The 18,545-nt window shown below is 43.7% G+C and overlaps 1 protein-coding gene across 2 annotated transcripts in view; it reads left to right on the forward strand.

The window, feature by feature from the left end:
• The first annotated feature begins 1,603 nt into the window (after positions 1-1,603).
• The window catches only part of LOC143366051 (uncharacterized), a 211,822-nt gene continuing 194,880 nt past the window's right edge, over positions 1,604-18,545 (forward strand). For both annotated transcript variants that reach the window (XM_076806782.1, XM_076806781.1), the window contains exon 1: positions 1,604-1,917. The gene's annotated coding sequence lies outside the window, so the exon portion shown is untranslated. The remainder of the gene's footprint in view (positions 1,918-18,545) is intronic.

Genomic DNA, 18,545 nt, shown 5'->3' on the forward strand with positions numbered 1-18,545 from the left:
CCAAGATATATATACTTTATATCTTGGCTGTGAGAACCGAGCCGATGGCTGCGATTGTCGAATATTCTAGTTGGATATACAATTCACTTTAACTTGCAATACTTTGGTAGAATGTTAAAAAAAATGTAACCTGAAATGTTGTTCGATTGTTCCTACCCGACTCCAGAATACGAATATAGTGCTTAGATAGAAGGATAAGTGCAAGTTGGAATATTTCAGCGAGGTACTGTAACTGATGGGTTTTTAACGATTTTGAAATTCCTCTCTGCTTCAGTATCTTATCGAATACCTATACCAAGTTGCAATTTCTTGGTGAGGTATTCCACGCTACATCATCAAAGCATGTCTTCCACAAATGATGTTGTTGTTTATATAAATTTCTACGTTAAATAAATTTGTTTTGCGCTAAATAAACTCGAGTAGGACAGCAAGGTTAAAAAGCGTATATGCTCTTATTTTGTTCGGTCCCTTATTTCTCTGTCGTTGAACGGAACAGGTTTATAAAACGATGTTTAAATTGTTACTCTAACAGAATCATTTGTAAATCGCGGGTTTCGAAAGACCTAGTTTTACATGTGTTGAATTCTAATTCCTATCACGCGTAGCGTTACAATCTGTTTCGAGACTTCACCGGTAACGTTGCAAGTGACACGAAAATGGTAAGGGAGCTCGCGAGAGCAGAAGCTGGGACTATAGGCGAGGGAAAGGAAGGCTTGGAGGGGAAAAGGCAGAGGTTCAGACACAGGTACGTCGGTTAGCTTCGAGTGCATTCGGCATGTATAACCACTGCGTTACCCGATTTACTCGTATCGCTCCCCTTACTGCGAACCTTGCCCCCCCCCCCATAGCTTACGCTCCGTCAATATATGTCTATGCACGAGCCCCCCAAGCGTGTGACACAAACTTACACTGCGTGATAAGTCTATCCTATACCTAGTCTGTGGCCACGCGCTTGGGAGGACTCGCAAGCCCCCTTACTATTTTCGTGTCACACCCAACGTTATCGATTCAGACTAAAATAAGATTACAGTGCTACGAGTGGTGGGGATTAAAATTAAATGTTATTGGAAACAGAAAATCTAAAATAGGATACCTATTCTATACCTCGTCTGGGGTGTGATACAAAAACATATTGGGTGGTAAGTCTATCCTATACTTCACCAACAGTTATGTTTATTCTATATCTGATTTATGTTTATAACAAGTTCTTATCAATAGTTGGTAACAGATCCTCGATTCGTCCAAGACAAGTTCTTTCCAAATTCTGTCTCACACACACGTTTCCCATTTACTTAACATATTCCCCGCATAAATAAACTTCCAATCATTACCTTCTCATCGATATTTGAAATGAAAGCTAATAAAATGCTACTTCGACCTCGTTTACAATTCCTATCCCTCTGGCATCTCGTGCCGTTTCAATCAATATTATCGCAACGTTATTCTCGATTCCAATTCCAAATAGCATTTACCCGCCGTTTCATTACCGTGTGTCGTGTTGCAGGCATTGGCAGCGGAATTTCGGTGCTTCACCGCAGAGAGGCGCGACTCTCGATTCGCCGGCATTTCCTGATTCGTTCGAAACGGGAGATGCGCGCGCGCTCGATGAAGACATGCGCGAGACAAGCGGCCGCAGTCTCGACAGTCAGTGCATGGCGGCCCGAGGCCCATCGATATCGTATCGCGCACCACTCGAGATACGCGTTCGGTCAGGACGTGCGTGCGTTCGCCGTGTCGCGCCGGCAAACGTCTCTTCTCCTCCGGGGCTGCTCGCCCGCGACGGTACCATTGTCTTTCTCGCGACTGACAACGCCAGTGCGCGGCGCGTGTGTGACAGGAATTCCGTCACCGCGGGATCCCCGTGGATTGAACCATTAAACCAGCGCGGTGCCATAGCCAGGGACCATCGTCGTTTCGGTGAGCACTCGTTCACGTATATACCACGCAACAACCCACCCACCGTCGGGCATTCGCTCGTTCGTTTGGGAGCCATCTACCGCGCGTCTCTCTCTCTCTCTCGCTTTCGCTGGAATCACTGTCACGAGGAGCGGCCGCGTAACGCTCTCCCTGAGTGACATTTCGCTGCCTCCGATCTTCGACTTGTCTTTCCATTACCGATCCACGATATCGTCCGTTCCGTTCGATGGTAATTACGCCGGTAATTAACGAGGGACGGCGGGTCTATTCTTGTGGGGATATTAGGCGCGGATGTCCTACGTAGCACGAGGGCGGCGTGCTCGGTAGGATGACGTATCCGGCAACGGTGCTCAATGATCTGGAAAACGTGGAGGGGACGGGGGAGCTGGCTCGGTGTCAGTGGAACGGGTTTCTCGCGGATATCTTCATTTCTCGAGACGGGTGTATATACCCTTCTGCCCCCGTAGGCTCACGAATCCCTTCTCGCCTTCTTTGACGTGCACGGGTTTGTGTGCGTGCCCGGAGCTACGGGGTCCACACCCACAGCGCTGTCGAACGCTACAGGTGTAGTGGTCGATTTCGATCGTCGCGTTTGTTGTCGTCGTCCCCGCGGATGTGCCTGGGATGCTCTCCTCGGCGGCGATATTTCTCCAGCGGAGTGACAGCGAGCGAGACCGCAGTACCTGCGACATCACTTTCGCGGCTGCTGACGTTAGGTGGGCGAGCGGCTCGATTCGAGCGGACCAAGCAAGGTTAACCGCGGACGGGCAAGGTTAACGTTGATTCGCTCCGCGGCTACGTTTCGAGGTACCGTAAGAGTATACTCCTCGCGAGCAATTCTGAATTGAAACGTTCTCGTTGGAGGCAGAGCTGGGACGATAATTTTATTCGAAATTTACGTAGAAAGCAAACGTTCCTCTCTTACATTCACAGTGGTTAATGTTACTGGGAATTCTAGCAGTTTTTTTTTTAAATATTTCCCATGCAGGCACCCATGTCCTTCGTGTCGATCGTGACAAAGGTGCTCGTTGAACCGGTTTGGTTACGACGAATGTAAACAGATAATCAGACTTTCAGTTGTGTAGAAAGATACGCATTGTAAGAGTGACTGAAAAGCGAAATACAATAATACGAGGCAATATTTGTATAAGGGCACCAGCTCTGGTCAGCGTGCACGAGACTCTTTCACTACAGGTCGTATTTTCTAGAACGCTATAAATAATAGTTATGTTCCTTGTGATTTCGAAGAGGCTACTATTGACTCCATCTCGGTAACACGCAGTGGCGGAAGCAGAAGCCTTTCTTGGAGGGGGCGAAATATGTGAAAGTACATAAGTACATTTTTTAATCTTATTTTACGAGATTTAAAATTTCCTTGTAATTTATATTTTAATATCTCTATCTGATACTATAACCTAAACAATTACATTCACATTCAATATTTATACAGAATAGTACACAGTGTCATAATATTTTTCTATTTTATTACTCTTGGGGGGGGGGATCACCTCTATCGCCCCCTCTGAATCCGCCCCTGGTAACACGTCGATATAAGCATTAACTTATTCCTGATACCTTTAACCTTCAAATAGCAGCCACTTGACTTATTTGCACGGAGTCAACGACCTTCCCTTCACCCTTTAGGTGTTTCTAAAGCCAGAGCAATATCCAACCTGATACACCGAGCTAAGTTACCAAACAATTTCCTCTCGATCCACAATTTTGGAGTAATCTCCAGGAAATCTGAGAGTTCGAAGGACGCCTCGTATTACGATAAGGTTATAAAGAACGGAAGGTGCCCACGACACGCGCAATTTCCGGTGGATGCAGGCCTCGTTCGATTCCCGGATCGATCTCGTAGGTTCCGTGAAGTAACGAGGTTAACGCGGAAGAGCGAGGTTATTGGCGGAGGACGTTCGATGGCTGGTTGTGTCGCGCGAGCGACACGCAATCTATTCTTATCAGCGGCTCTGGGCACCGGTTGCTTATCGGTCCACGCCGGGAGACAGAGGTTCCCAGCGTGGCGCGGTGACTCGGTCGTCGAAAGGTCTCGGTTTCTCTTCGTGCCCCGGAAGCAGGAGCCAATTGCATCGTGAAAAACTCGACGCTTCGACGTTCGCTTTCACGACGTCGATGACGGGAGCGATGCTGATCGCGCGAAGGCTGCGCACAATTCCATGCAGCAGGATTACGCGAAATGATCGCTCGTATTTAAGCGTTATTACGACGTGTTTCATTGGAACGGACTCTCTCTCTCTCCGGCTGTCGTCACGCTTACAGTCCCCTCGTAACGGGTTTTATGGTAGGATACCTTGAAATTGCGTTGCTCCTGCTTCGAAAGGCAATTGTAGAGAGGGAAACGAAGGATGCTTTAGAATCACAAACGCTCGTTAAATTTCCCGTCGCGGGGAGCCCGTCGGGGCCGAGAACAATACGCTTCGCTCTGGCTGGACGGGAGCTGGAAAAGCGTTCAGCTTCACGTGACGATACGCTCTCCCGATCTCCTCTCCCCGTTCGCTCGCCGGCTCGCTGTATGTATATCCTTCGTCTTGCCGCAAGAACGTCAACGTATTTATGCAGGTAGACCGAGTGAGAGTACTCTCGTCTCGAGGACGGTCACTCGGGTAGCGAATTAATGGAGTCGTCGACACCGTTTCGTTCCTTTCCCTGCAACGTGACCGTCTCTCTTGTAGTTCGGAGCTGTTGATTGCTCTGACGGCGATTAACCATTGTCAGGACGCTGGGTCCGTTTGGACCCACGCTGAATATCGAACTGCGCGTGGTTCTTATTAGTAGCAGTGCTTCTTGAAGGAGCTGAGGGTTTCAAATACCTTTAAAAATAGATTAGAGTTTCATTCTGAGGTGTGGACCAATGCAGTTATGGGTCAAAGTGGACCCTGAATCTAATGTGCGGGGGTTAATATGGGCGGGGCTTAAAAATTGTTTGGATTTTTTGGAAATTTGGATGGGGGTGTGGTTTCGATTTACTGATTAGAATGAGTCGTGTGTTTGGAGCATTCAAGAGTGTGGGAGAACTTCTTGCAGAGGGTACTGAGGTAGGGTAGGCCGGGGGCGGTAGTAACACTTTGACTTTGGAATACGATTACGCAAAAACTATTACAGTTACAACAGTTTTTTTTTTACCGAAAATTTTACTTACTTATCTGACATTATTTGAGCGACAACAGTTTTGCTGTATGTCAAGCAATATTCCGGTTATTAATAAAAAATGAGAAGCGGAGAAAGTTTTACAATCGTCCCTGACCCCGGGTCGGTTGTAACACTGCATGGAGTCGGTAGTAGCACAAATTTAACTTTACAAAATTAAAATATTTATTGATTTTTATTATAATAATAAATGAAAACAAAGTAAAATTTATAACCAATTATGCGGTGTCGCCATTGTGGCAGAAACAGAAAACGTTTTGGCTGGTACATTCTTCATGTGATTAGTCCTTACATTCAGTGCATTGCACCCATTTTTTATTTGGTTTGATTTTGCTGTGCTATAGGATTCCATGCAAACAAGATAATATTATTAATCTTCTTTGTGACTATTCGGGTTTGTCCCGGTACAATCGCCCCCGACCAGGTTTTTGAACTTAAATTATAAATTTTTATTAACGAGACACTTAAAAGTGATAAGTAACGATCAGTGTTACTTTAAAAATGGCCAGATTAAATATTAAAAAATTGATAAAACACGTACTCGCAAAGGGAGTATTTATATTACAATTTTAAATCAGTAAGGAAAAGTTACTTTAAGGTATCGAAAAGTTATTTTCTTCATTACGCATGTCTATTGCGTATCTATACTGCTAGGATACGGATGTGTGTATTCGAAATGTCATTCTTCATCATATATCCGAAATTTTGATTAATATCTATCACATGTTTTGAGATATTTAACGTGTTACAATCGCCCCCGGTCTACCCTACATAAATTCTGTTTTCTGTCTATCATTATTTGTATTATTTGGAATGTATTCGTGATGCTGGATACCTATAGTAGGTGTACAGATCGAGTGAAGTGGAACATAAGGCCTGAATATCTCTAGTGAATCTAAAAATACAAACGACTGTGTAGATATCAAATAATTCCGAGCCATAAATTCGTTAAACTTAATTCTTTTTTTGTTACCTACCTCCAAGTGACCATTAATAATTATAGCACAAGTTCAATCATATACTGTGAGAATATGACTCCAACATCAGCTCGATTTTAGAAACCTACAATCCAAGGGGGATATTTCTAAACCTCTTTCATATTTATGGAAATATCAAAGTTAACAACAAATCGTCGAGTTTGAAGTTAGAATTAAAATCCAAAGTCCAAGTATGTGACTATACTTCCCCCCTCCCAGGAACGGCTTGCTGCACCCTCAAATATTAAGCAAGCTCATCGATTCCGTCTACAAAGAAAGCAGCATGCAACGGAAGTCTGTAGTTAACATTTCAGGCGGCGCGGTATCGATTCCCAGTATCTCCCCGATTAAATTCACCATTGGCCCGCGAGCCCCGCGGCCTCCGCGTTCGATCGAAAGTATTTGGTGCGGATTGTACGTGGTTATTGACCTTGTTCATGACCTCCATCGCAATTACGGCGCGGGTTGCGCTTTTCAAGGATATTGAGCCCCGGCGTGGATCGATGAGGTCTTCAACCGAGGGGCTCCGGCTCTTCCTTTCTTTCTCGCTTCTTTTCTCTTCTTTCTCATTCCCCGTTGCTCCGTTTTTCCCCGTTTCCCCTCGCGGCAAGCGGGAATGGACCGGAACTCTGATATTCGCCGAGCATCAATAAAGCCGCACAGCTTTCGAAGTATAAGTGCGTCGTCTATTAATAGAGCCGTCTCTCTCTCTCTCTCTCTCTCTCCTTCTCGTTCTCTCCTCTCCCGTCCCCATCTTCCTCTCTTTTCCACGTGCCTCTCTAGAAAGGGAATGCTCGGGAACGAGAGGAGCCGAAGAAGGGGGTGGCTTTTTTGCCGTGCGGCGCGCACTCGCGTGCGTGTCGGGATGCACACACCCCTTTTCCGCGGCACTCGCCTCGGCACCGGCCAGACAGAAAAAAAACGCCCAATAAAAATAAGTCCTAAAGTGGTTCCCGCGCGGCACTATTCCGCCCGGCTCGCTTCTTCCCTGGAATTCGTACGGTTCCTTGTTGTTCCCCGTTTCTGTCGCTCGCTTTTCGCCCGCGGGCCCGCGCCCCCCGTTTCGGGGATGCCACGGCGCGCGTATCAGAACGAGTGCGCGATTCTACGGCCTGGTACAGACGTTTCCTGAGTTTCTGCGAGTCTCCACGGATTTCGTCATTCGCTCCTCGATTGGGGTGGCTCGCGAGGGCTGTCTGCACGCGGTGGTCTGTGTAGAATGTCGATAACGGGGTGCAGGGTTTTAGGAGTGCTTGGTAATTGCGAAAATAAACGAGAGGCTGTTTGTATGACGGAAGCTTGAGAATTAAGCGTTACTAGGGTCACTCGGGGTAATATGCCACTTCTCAGTAATCTTTTAAATAAAGCGCAGAGAGCGTTACATTTGCAGTAATTTCGTTCAATTTAGTCTAACTGCTAGGACGACAATAGATTTTCACTTTTACCTTCTTTTATTTTCTGTAAATCCTGGCAAGTTATCGTCTTGATCTAATTTCACACTGTAACTAGAACGCAGATTATACATTTGTGTGCACAGTTATACAAAAAATCAATAGATTATGATAAAGTATACTGACAAACGAATTTTATAACCTCTCACGTATCCGTTAAAACTATGTACTTAGGGGAGAGATTTTTAATCTTTTTTTTCTAGATGTTTGTCGGTGTAATATGCCACGTCTCATATTTTTATAACTCTTTCCATTTAATGCCATCGAGTTGTTTTACGCTGTACGTACGAACTTCAAACCGTGCTGCTTGGTCCGAAGAAAGTTTGAAGGAAGTCACTCGAATGGTGAAGCTGGCTCGTACTGCAATAAATTGTAGAACAAATTTTGAGAATGCAGATATTTCTTATGAGGATTCGACTGATGCAGAAAATGACAAATATTGTGCAACATGTGAACTATATTATTGCGATAAAAAAGGACTTAAATGCGACTGGGTAACAACTACTTGTTGCAAAAAGTGGATCCATGAAGACTGCGTAGAAATTGGAGACTGTTTAGTTTGTAAGAAATAGCTGTTCTTTCAAATATATTTTGCGTTTCATTGAGTTCAAATATTTCTTATTAGTTACTAATAGCTTAAACAGTATAAAACATTATTAATTCTCCAAAATTTGAGTGATTAATTCGCAGTTCAAAGCTTGTGGCATATTACCTCAGACATTGTGCGACTTTCGAGGACTTTTGTATTTGTACGTTTCTCACTGAACTATAAAAGTTACATATCTCTACTTATTAGTCAATACACAGAATTAGTTACGCTTTCATATAGTTTTATCTTTTCCCCTGTATCTACTTATACTTTCGAGATATCGCGTTTCAAAGTTACTGTGGCATATTCCCCCGAATGACCCTACTATACAGCTATTCACCTGCTGAATGTTGCACCAGGACGAGAAACATTATCTACCCCTAATCTAATTCTTTCCTCATTGGTCCTTCGAAGAAGCTCCCGTACCTTCAAATGCAACTGAGACATCCAGGCGCACCCCGCTAAACACCCGCGCCTTTAAAATTCGAGCGAACTTACTGCCGAGCCTAATAACCCCCGACCCGTGCAACTACCCCTTTCCAACGGTGCCACCCCTGCACCACGCCGTTTTACTTCAAAGTGTGAGAATACCCTGTGATTACCCCACTGTTCGCACCGCGTATGCAAATCCCCGATTAGAATAGACTGTTACCCTGCCGTAGAACGAGCCGGCGGAGAGAAAACCCCGATTAGACTCAAAATACTCGTCCTCGTGTATAATACACTGTGGGCGGTAGTCGTGTGCTTTATCGAACATTGCTGCAAGGTCGTAAGAAGCGGCGCGGATGGGACACGCGGGGGCCAGGATATTTGAATATTTAACAGCGGCGAGGTCAGACCCTTATCGTTCTTATCGGCAGCAAGCGCTGCCTTATCGTCGCGAGGCAGAGTGGTGAGATACGCCAATATTTAGCGATGCTTCGTGTCGCTTATACCGCGACGAGCTAAACAGCTGATGCATTATCTTCGCCAGCGGTCGCGAATCCCCCGACGAGCGATGTCCCTCTTTTATAAACGAAGGAATATACCTCGATCTTATCATCTCCGGGTCATTCCACGCGAAGTTGGACGCTTTTCGGAGTAACATTTTGGATTTTGTTGCAACTTGGGTGTGTTGTAGTCTTTAGGGGTATTTAAACATATCTCGAAGGATTTTTCGAAATGTCAAAAATTGTAGATGTTACAGCTCTTTGAAATATAGTGTTTACTATTTTTCCAAAAATTATAACTGTTGAACTAATAAACTGATAAAAATGACCTTTTGGGTGCTTACAGTGCAGATATAGGAGTACCTAATAAAAATTATTTCACTTAAAAAAAACGAATATTTGACCATTTATTTAGTAATTGTTCTAAACAAATGCAATTTTATAGTTGAAGGCACCTTTTTAAAAATTTGGAAAAAATAGGAGGATAAAGTCCTGTTTTTCCTCTTTATGGACATGTTTTGAAAAACGTGGATGTTTTAAAATTGGCCAAGTGAAAATTAATTGAATGTAACGCTGCGTCAAATCACACCGGCTCGACTGGTCGCTCGGTTACAGTTATAATTTTTGGAAAAATAGTAAACACTATATTTCAAAGAGCTGTAACATCCACAATTTTTGACATTTCGAAAAATCCTCCGAGATATGTTTATATACCCCTAAAGACTACAACATATCCCAGTTGCACCAAAATCCGAAATGTTACTCCGAAAAGTGTCCGACTCCGCGTGGAATGACCCTTCCGCGAGATTCTCGTTGCCGCTAATCTCCGTGCTCCTTAGAACGGGCGATCTTATCGTTCGCGCCAGATTGCCTTCGAAGAACTCGCTTGACGGCGGCAGCCGAGAAGATGTTCCCCGAGTCCTGGATTTAATCAAACGCGTTCCAACGCACGTCTCCCCTCCGCCTCCGCCTACTCCCGTTGACGCATTGTTCTCCCCCCTTCGACGTTCAGCCCTTTTCCACCAGAGGAGGAACTTTTCATTCAGCCGCAATTGAATTTCTCGTTTGCATTTTTTTCGACGGCCTTTAATCGTCGAACAATAGACCACCGAGCGGGTAGAAGAAGCAGCGCGGGGGGTGTAGCGTACTCGTCTTTTCTTGGATCTCTTCTCGTGCTCTCCCCCTCAGGGGGAGTGCAAGCTTTATCGCGAATGTTTACAGGGTTTATCTTCGCACCCTCCGGAGTGCCCTGCAGTCACTTACAACCGCGACCCTGCTTACACACAGCCCTGCACCCTTATGCCCGGAGGCAAGAGATCCCCCGAAGGGGTTGCAACGATCGCGAAAGACGCGCCCGCCTGTGCGTGTCCTCCTTGCCGCGCGCGTGTGCGAGCGTGTGTCGCCGATTGTTTCGGCTCGCGACGCCGGGGCCCCCCTTTCTCTTTGTGCAATAAATAACGGAATTACGTGCACTTACGCGGCGGCCCCGGGGCTCGTTTCAAGCTCGCGGCCGCTCTGCGGTTTACTTATGAATTTCCGGGTGGTCCGCGCGAGCTCTCGCCTCGTGCCGCCATTGTGATTAAGGGGTCATGCTCAGTCAGTAGGCCGAAAAAAGGGTGGACTTTGGAAATTTTTTACTCAAAAGCTATAACACATTTCTGAAAAAATCTTTTTTCCTTTTAAGGATTGCATCTAGTACCGTGCATCGTATTTTTTTTGTTTAAAAATATTTATCAGTAACTAAGTTATTGTCCATCACTCGAAGGCTCTCTAAAAAAAGGACTTCTGCGGTGACCACTGCTGCTTGAAAGTCGATCATCTAAAATAAAAAATTCAAAAACATTCTCTTAATATATGGTTGAATTCAGCAGATGAACGAAGGTTTTTACAAAAAGTTGGTTTTTGACAAAATGGCGGCCGTTTGACGCAAAATCACGCTTTTCCGATGTCTGAATCGTTCGATTTCGGTATTTAAAAATACAGTTTTTGTTAAAATAAAAAATCCTTCGTTCATCTACTAGTCTTTGGTATATAAAAGAAGTCTGTAAAAGTTTAGACCAATCGATACAGCGGTTTCCGAAATATCTTGCTCACCGATATCAACACAGCTTTCGCAAGAATGGCTGTTATTCTTTAATTTTTTAATGTCTCTCTATAACAAAATTACTGAAAGTTGCTGCATATATGTACTTCTAAAATAAGCGAATAGTTGTAACAAAATATACCGTAAATATTCCACAAAAAATTCTTGAAAATCGCGATCTTTTTCGAAAGCTGACTAAGCACAACCCCTTAACCGGAGCAGACGAAGGGTCGTCGTTTAACTTTCAAATTTAAGGGCACCTCGAAGCCCGCGTTACCCGAGTCACTAAGCAGGCACAACTGTCGGAATAAGAATATTTCCATATGGACAAGGAATATTTTCTATCGACGAGGTCCACGTTTCGCTCTTTAACTCGTAAGCCACGAATGCTCCGTCCCGAAGCGACAGAAATCAATCAGCAGGTTATTGTTGCGAAAACCGTGGCCCCTGATGTACCGAGCACGCAGCCAGTCGCGTAATCACGAACGTTACCAGAGTCCCCCAGCTGGCATCCGGGCAGTGCCCAATCTGGTAAACACTTTGTAAATCATGCACCAGCAGCGCGCAAGCGACCATCCCCCGCGGAAGTATGCGCGCCCGTACGCAGTCGCTGCACGCAGCCGTGTTTGCACGTACGCGACGCGTGCCTTTGCTGTTTCCAGAGGTGTAGTTCAGGTGCACCATCCCTCAGGCGCAGCACAAAGTTGGACACGCGATTCTGCCATTAATTGCGCCGAAGTTACGCGCACGCCATCCACGTCGAGCCTGTGCTCCGCGCCGCTCTGCCTCGGTTTTGACGGAGCGGCTCCGCCGTCCTCCGTCGCTACCCTCGATGGCTCGCGTGCCACCTTTCCATATCTTTCCTTTCTAATGACACCGATTAGCTAACCGTTCGACGAGACTTTTTAAAATTTCGCCTTCTCCCGTGGGCGAGGGCGTGAAAATTTCACGACCCCCTCCACCCCCCCTCTGCCGTTCTCTGCACCCTCCGAGGTGGGTTCCTCGAGGCACGTGGACACGCCACGGAACGCGTTCACTTTCTGGAATTCTTAATGGCGCCTGGTTTCTGAACGCGGGGAATTCGTAACGCTGTTTACCAGCGACATATGCCAGGAGATACGATCTGCCGCGCGTGGAGCGCGTTTCGCCCGAAACTCTCGACTGGTTCGCCTTTTACGCGAACTGTTTTCGCGTCTGAATGTTTCAATCCGGTGGAGACGGATTTCGAGGTATTCCGGGCGATGTACATCGTTTTCTGCCAAGTATTTGCGGAGGACTGCTGGGGGATGGTTGGGAGGTGATCTTTATCGATTAAACGATCTCGTTTAATTGCAGTCTTGCTTCGGTTGTGTAATGTACGAGCAGGATGGAATTTAGCGAACTGTTTGAAGGTTGCCTTATTCAAATATGCAGTCGTTACTTTGTTAAGGTAGTTCCTGAATAATCTACTAAATTATATACATTTAGAACTAGAGTTATTAATCATATATGTAACTAGTTGTTATTTCGTTTTACATTGGCTTTTATGTGCTTATCTCTGTGTGACTTATTCTGCCACCACATTGCGTATTATGTATGTAATTTTCTAATCTGTGCTTCATTTCTCAGTGTGTACACTGCTGTATATTGCTTTATCAAAGAGCTTCCGTTTAAATAAATAAATAAATAAATTCAAGAATTCTTTCAAATTTCCTTCAAAACTAATTTCGAATACAAGAAAACCCTTGTACAAAGTTTAAAATCGATTTACCACATAGTTATCGAGATAAAGTCAGATGAGCGAAAGAAATAACAATGAATGTACGATTTTAAAGTAAATTTTGAAAGGGGTCATTTTGCCCCCGCTTGGTACGTTTAGTGTTAAAGTTGATGCATTTTAACACAGTGCCATGTGGCAGAGTCGAAGAAAGGGTCATAGTTTCAGTTTTTCTTCTGAAACAGGAAAACTATATTCAAGAAGTGCACCAAAATTGGCACAAAAGTACATCGAAATGTCACGAAATGAATTTATTAATTTCTGCGAAACTGGCCACGTGGTTTCTTCGTAAATGCCCACAAGAAATAGGTTCGCGTGCAAATTCTTTAGAAATTACGTAGAGCAGTCAACGCGGCAACGTCGCACAATCGATATGCTTAGACATTTAAATAGCGAACGACGAATCAAATTCATACCTACCCTATGAACATTTTTTCTGACATTTTGGTTATAAAAGACGCTCCGAATGAATGCGACGTTGTCAGATCTGCTGCACCAATTCACTACAGTAACCAATTTAATATTCTATTTTCGTATTACCTTAAATAGTAGTATAATCAGTCCTCCAATTAAGTCGAACTTTTCAGACCACCTTAGCCTCGCGGAATCAATCGTCTATGAATACCTAAAATATTATCGCCAATTTCGAAAATGCTCTTCGTGGAAAATACCTACCTATAGGTTTAGAAATAGTGTCATCAAAGACAGTTAGGTAATTGTGTGTCTTTTATCGCCCCCAGTCTCAGCCAATTCTGAATTGCAATTGGCTGCGAGAGTTTCCACCGCTCTGGCGACATCCCCGCCTCACTCGCGCGCAATTTCGAGGCTTAAAGGACAATATTAGCGTTTGCCGGTTTACACGAAGTTCTTGTCGAGCCAGTTCCCGTGTCTCGACGCTGGTAATGGTGCACATTACGTGAAATTACCGTTAGGCACGATTGCTTGGAATTGAAGCTTCAAATTGACGCGTGATACCGCGTTAAATTACTTATTGGTTACGCTAGGATATCCGTCGTGGGAAACAGTTGGGCTGCTTGGCCTTAATGCCCCGCTCGCAGTGCTTCATTCAATCTTTATCGAACAACCTGTTCTTAAGTTGGCGTCACGTCGTGAAATCTTTGAATTTTAAATCTTGAAGTTTTCGCTTGAAGTAGGTATTCAAGGTGGAAATTTGATTAGGTGTGGATTTTGTCTGAATTTAGAGTAAACAGTTTCCATACGAGGCAGTGAGAGCAAAAACGGACCAACCCGCGTTGAAAAAAAATTAACTTTTCCTATTTTATACGATTAGTAGAGCATCTGGGAATACATTATTGCTACTAACTTAATTTCGCGAAAAATGTGGGGCAGGTTAGATGTACCGTTCGTGGCCATTGCACTGTTTTTGGCCATGTGCTTAATTATCTGGTTTTTAAATGGCTTGCAGATCATTATTACGTGGAGAATTTCACATGATAAATATTTTGTTTAGTATACCGCCAGAAATTTAAGGATACATTTATTGCTTACACGGAAAAATATTATATTTTTTAAGAAGTGGCTAAAACTGGTACGATACCTTAAGGTGGCCACTAAGGATTGCAATACCGGTAAACAGAGAAATACCTTAAAATTTTTACGGGTAATTCGCCAAATTTTTACCGGTAATTCTATAAATTTTATATAGCAATATAGCGCATATATGCGTTCATTAATTCCATCGACATCTACTACGTTATCAGTAAGAAAACACTTCAATTACTAATAAAGACGAAAACCGAAGTATCTCATGAAGAACCAACTCTGATCCAAAAGAAAACTAAGAATCTGAATCAGTCATGAAAAAATGGACGTATTTTCAAGAAGAAAAATTAAGGAGAAAATATATACTATGAATGGCATATGATTTCTTAATGCCTACCCGGCCAACAAGTGTAGAATCTGAGAGTGCTTTATCCGTGGCTGGATTATTTTGTACAAAAATTAGGTAGCGATCAGGAGACCAAAGTTTAGACTAATTAGGTATGTTTTTGCGTGCTTATTTGATAAAAAGAATTGTTAAATAAAAAATATTTAATTATGTATGTAAGTTAAGATTCTTTTCATTCTTTTCGTGGTGACGATCCATATTAATAAATATTGTCAATAATTATACAAATATATCTATTTTGTGTTATATCATTTTATATTTTATGTTCAGAATAGTTTTATTTCCACATATTTTTTATAATGCTCGATTAGAGTTCAAAAACAGTTTTTTTTTGTAATATTCACTCTTATATTTTCAATACCTTAAAAAATACCGGTAAATTATCGTTAACCGGTTTTGGTTAAAAATTTTACCGAATACCGGTAATCGAAAAAGTCGGTAATTTTGCAATCCCTAGTGGCCAGAAACGGTGCATCCACCCTAGTTCGTTTTTGTTCTCAATGCCTCGTATCATTTCGCCACTCTACAACCCTCCTCCCTTTATCAGTATTGGAATATTTCTTCCACCTTGCGCCAACATCAGAATATTTCCCTCGCTGCGCGTTAATGTCGCTATATTCCTTTCAATTCGCGTTATCGCAACCATTGCGGAGTAAAGACCAGGGTTTCCGGGAACTCGAGCATTCAGCGTGGATAGGCGTGGAATTAATATCGCAGAAGGTTCAGTTTCACCCGGAGTGCTGCCCGAAGCCCGACAACTGTGTTTTTCAGGTGAAATTTCTAGAAGATCCCCGCTAGAAAGCACGGAAGCTTCGCTATCGCGTCGAACTGCGTGGAGTTTTCACAGCTGCCCCGGCCAGAAGGCAGCCCGTCTATATTTACCCGTGGCTTTCGGCTTTCCGGTTTCCTCGTTTCCCTTAATGGCGAGTTCACGGAAGTTCGTTAATGTACAAACCGAGCTATTATTGGAGCAACACGCGCTCAGCTTCTCCCCCGTTTTTGCCCACTTACCCGTGAAAGCTTCTCCATATCGAGACCATCGATTCACGTCGCCCATGTTGGAAGGAACGATTCGTGGGGGCCGACGCGACAGTCCTGGGACAGTCACGAATTCGAGTCATGCTCCCAGCTCGCAAAAGCCGCGGTTCTCTCGAGGCCTGTTCCTGTACCTCAGGAACGCGAAAACGATCGATAACTCAGTGGAACGCCCCCATTGTCGACGGGAGAAAGGAAGAAAGGGTTCTCGCTCTCTCTCTCTCTCTCTCTTCCTCCCTTCGCCGTTCTTTTCCGCGCGGAGAATGCACGGCCAAGGAGCTCCTTTAACCTTTCCGAAGGCACGGGATCGGGAAGTCGAGGCAGGACTTCATCCAGACGGCTAAGGGAATAATAATCTGATGTTCGGGGCCTATTCTTGTCTCAGTGACGTGTGCGAACTGGACGGAGAGCCTTTAGAAATCTACATTCGTTTCTGATTTTGGCGTAGCATATTAAGTGTCAAAGAACCAGAGTAACGACATTTCAATTCTCCCAGTGGACATCTTAACTTGGAAAGCAAATAGACTGGAGAGAAATATTTTGTGAAAAACAAATTGGGGGTCCGAAATTGAGACGAGAGGTGGTGCCTCGCTAGAGAAATATAATAAATACAGCTACTTAGGTATCCTACTTGCCACTTGTCTTTACAATTTTTTCACAGTTGATTAATTGATTTACAAATATATTGTAAACATTCGTCACATCCCACGAGTCGTTTATTAACGAAGACTAGGAAAGTATAGCCGAGGCATGACTACTTTGTGTGCATATTACACAGATTAATTATATTTTACGTGACAAAACGTAGCTTATGTACGTTCTTGTTGTTCATGGCTACTGTGGTTAAAATTTCGTAATGATTGGTTCAGTGCTTTTTGAGATTTTTGTGTCCATACAAACAAACGCTGTAGCTTTATTATAACAGTATGGTTACGGGTCACTCTTGACACACCTTTGCCTGCGAACTGTTAAGAGAAGAGTAGGATAGTAATAGATACTAAAAATTCAGTGACCAGCAAAGTTCACTGGATTTATAATATCAGACTCGGTCTACTATCTTCGCATCCGCCGTGTCCAATAGTTTGAACTGCGCTGCATTACCCTCGTCAGCACTGCATTTCTGACCGATTACATCGAGCGCGTGATTGCTATCCAGGTCGATCCCCAAGCATGCAGTTCCATCTTCTTTCAAACAGTGCAAGGATGCACCGAGAACAAAGCTGCCCTGGGCCTGTTCGTTTCACGTGCCTCTCTGCCGGCGGTGATTGCTGCGCCGTCGTTTTTGTCCCAGCGCCGTTTGCCGGTTGCACGGCGGGTGTGCAACGGCGTGGAAATGCAGCAGCGTTTTCCACGGCCCTCGCGGAAACGGCGACGACGGAGACGGATGCGGTGTCGAGCGACGTCTCTGCGACAAAGACAATACCTACGGTCTAAGGAAATTACTGCTCGCCTCTCTGCGCCCCCGTGTTTTTACGAGAAACCTCTCGCAGCATTTTGACCTAGAATTCTTCTAAGCTCAAGAAGCTCAGCCCTTTCTACTGTCCATCTTACTTTTTCGACTACTCCATTTATTTCTTATTTACTTTTTGCTCCGATCTGCTTTTCCCTCATGTCGGCTGTTTTACTTTTTTCTATTATGTTTCTTATATAATTTATTTTTTCGTTATTCGCTGTTTGATCTGCTTTAATCTTCCCTTATTTAGTTTTTGATTATTTTACTTGATATTTGGTCTTTTATCTACTTTATTTTTTTCTTATTTGCTTTCTGGTCTGCTCTGCTTTTCCCTCATGTCGATCTTCGCGCTGTTTTACTTTTTCCTATTACGTTTCTTATATAATTTGTTTTCTCCTTATTCGCTGTTTGATCTGCTTTAATCTTCCCTTATTTAGTTTTTGATTATTTTACTTGATATTTGGTCTCTTATCTACTTTATTTTTTTCTTATTTGCTTTCTGGTCTGCTCTGCTTTCCCCTTATTTGCTTCTTGGCTCTGCTTCACTTCATCTTATTTATTTTATTTTCCCCTTATATTCTATTTGATCTGCTTTGATCCTCCTTTATTTATCTACTTGACTATTTATTTAGTTTCTTATCTACTTTCTTTTTTTGCTTATTTACTTTCTGGTCTGTCCTGCTTTTCCCCCGTTTGGTTCTTGGGTGGGCTTTACTTTGTCTTTGTTTCCGACCCATTTTATTTTTCCCTTAGTTACTTCTTGGTGGATTTCACTTTGCCTCTCAATAATTCCTATAATAAACCCAGCTGGACTAATTGGATTAATCGGCGCTTTATTAATGGTTTGCGGAGTGTTTGCTTCTAAGGTCGTCTTAACAATATAATGAAAGCTCTCGCACCAGATTGCTGTCTATGTAACGAGCCCAGGCGCATTTCCTATACAGACCCATTCTCTTCCTGGTTCGAGTGACTTCGGGCTGCTTAGGTGGGCGTTTACGAGGTACCAGTTTATTTAAATTGATACAACTCGATCCTCTGGAGTGGCAGGAAACGCTCACATGTGCACGTTGTAGCGGCAGGTTGTCGATTTAAATATAAAGTACCATCGAAGCGGATACCTGCGTCTTTCTTACTAGAAGATGGAAATCACTTCAAGTTGGTCAGAAATTAAAGATTCAATTATTATTCCAAGATCCTCAGCATTACAGAATATAAATGGAAATCCCACAAGAAATATAATACCTATCTCTTACAGTATCTTAACCTTAAGACGGCCGG

This window comes from Andrena cerasifolii, chromosome 2 (assembly GCF_050908995.1).
Source record: "Andrena cerasifolii isolate SP2316 chromosome 2, iyAndCera1_principal, whole genome shotgun sequence".
In the NCBI taxonomy this organism is placed as follows: domain Eukaryota; kingdom Metazoa; phylum Arthropoda; class Insecta; order Hymenoptera; family Andrenidae; genus Andrena; species Andrena cerasifolii.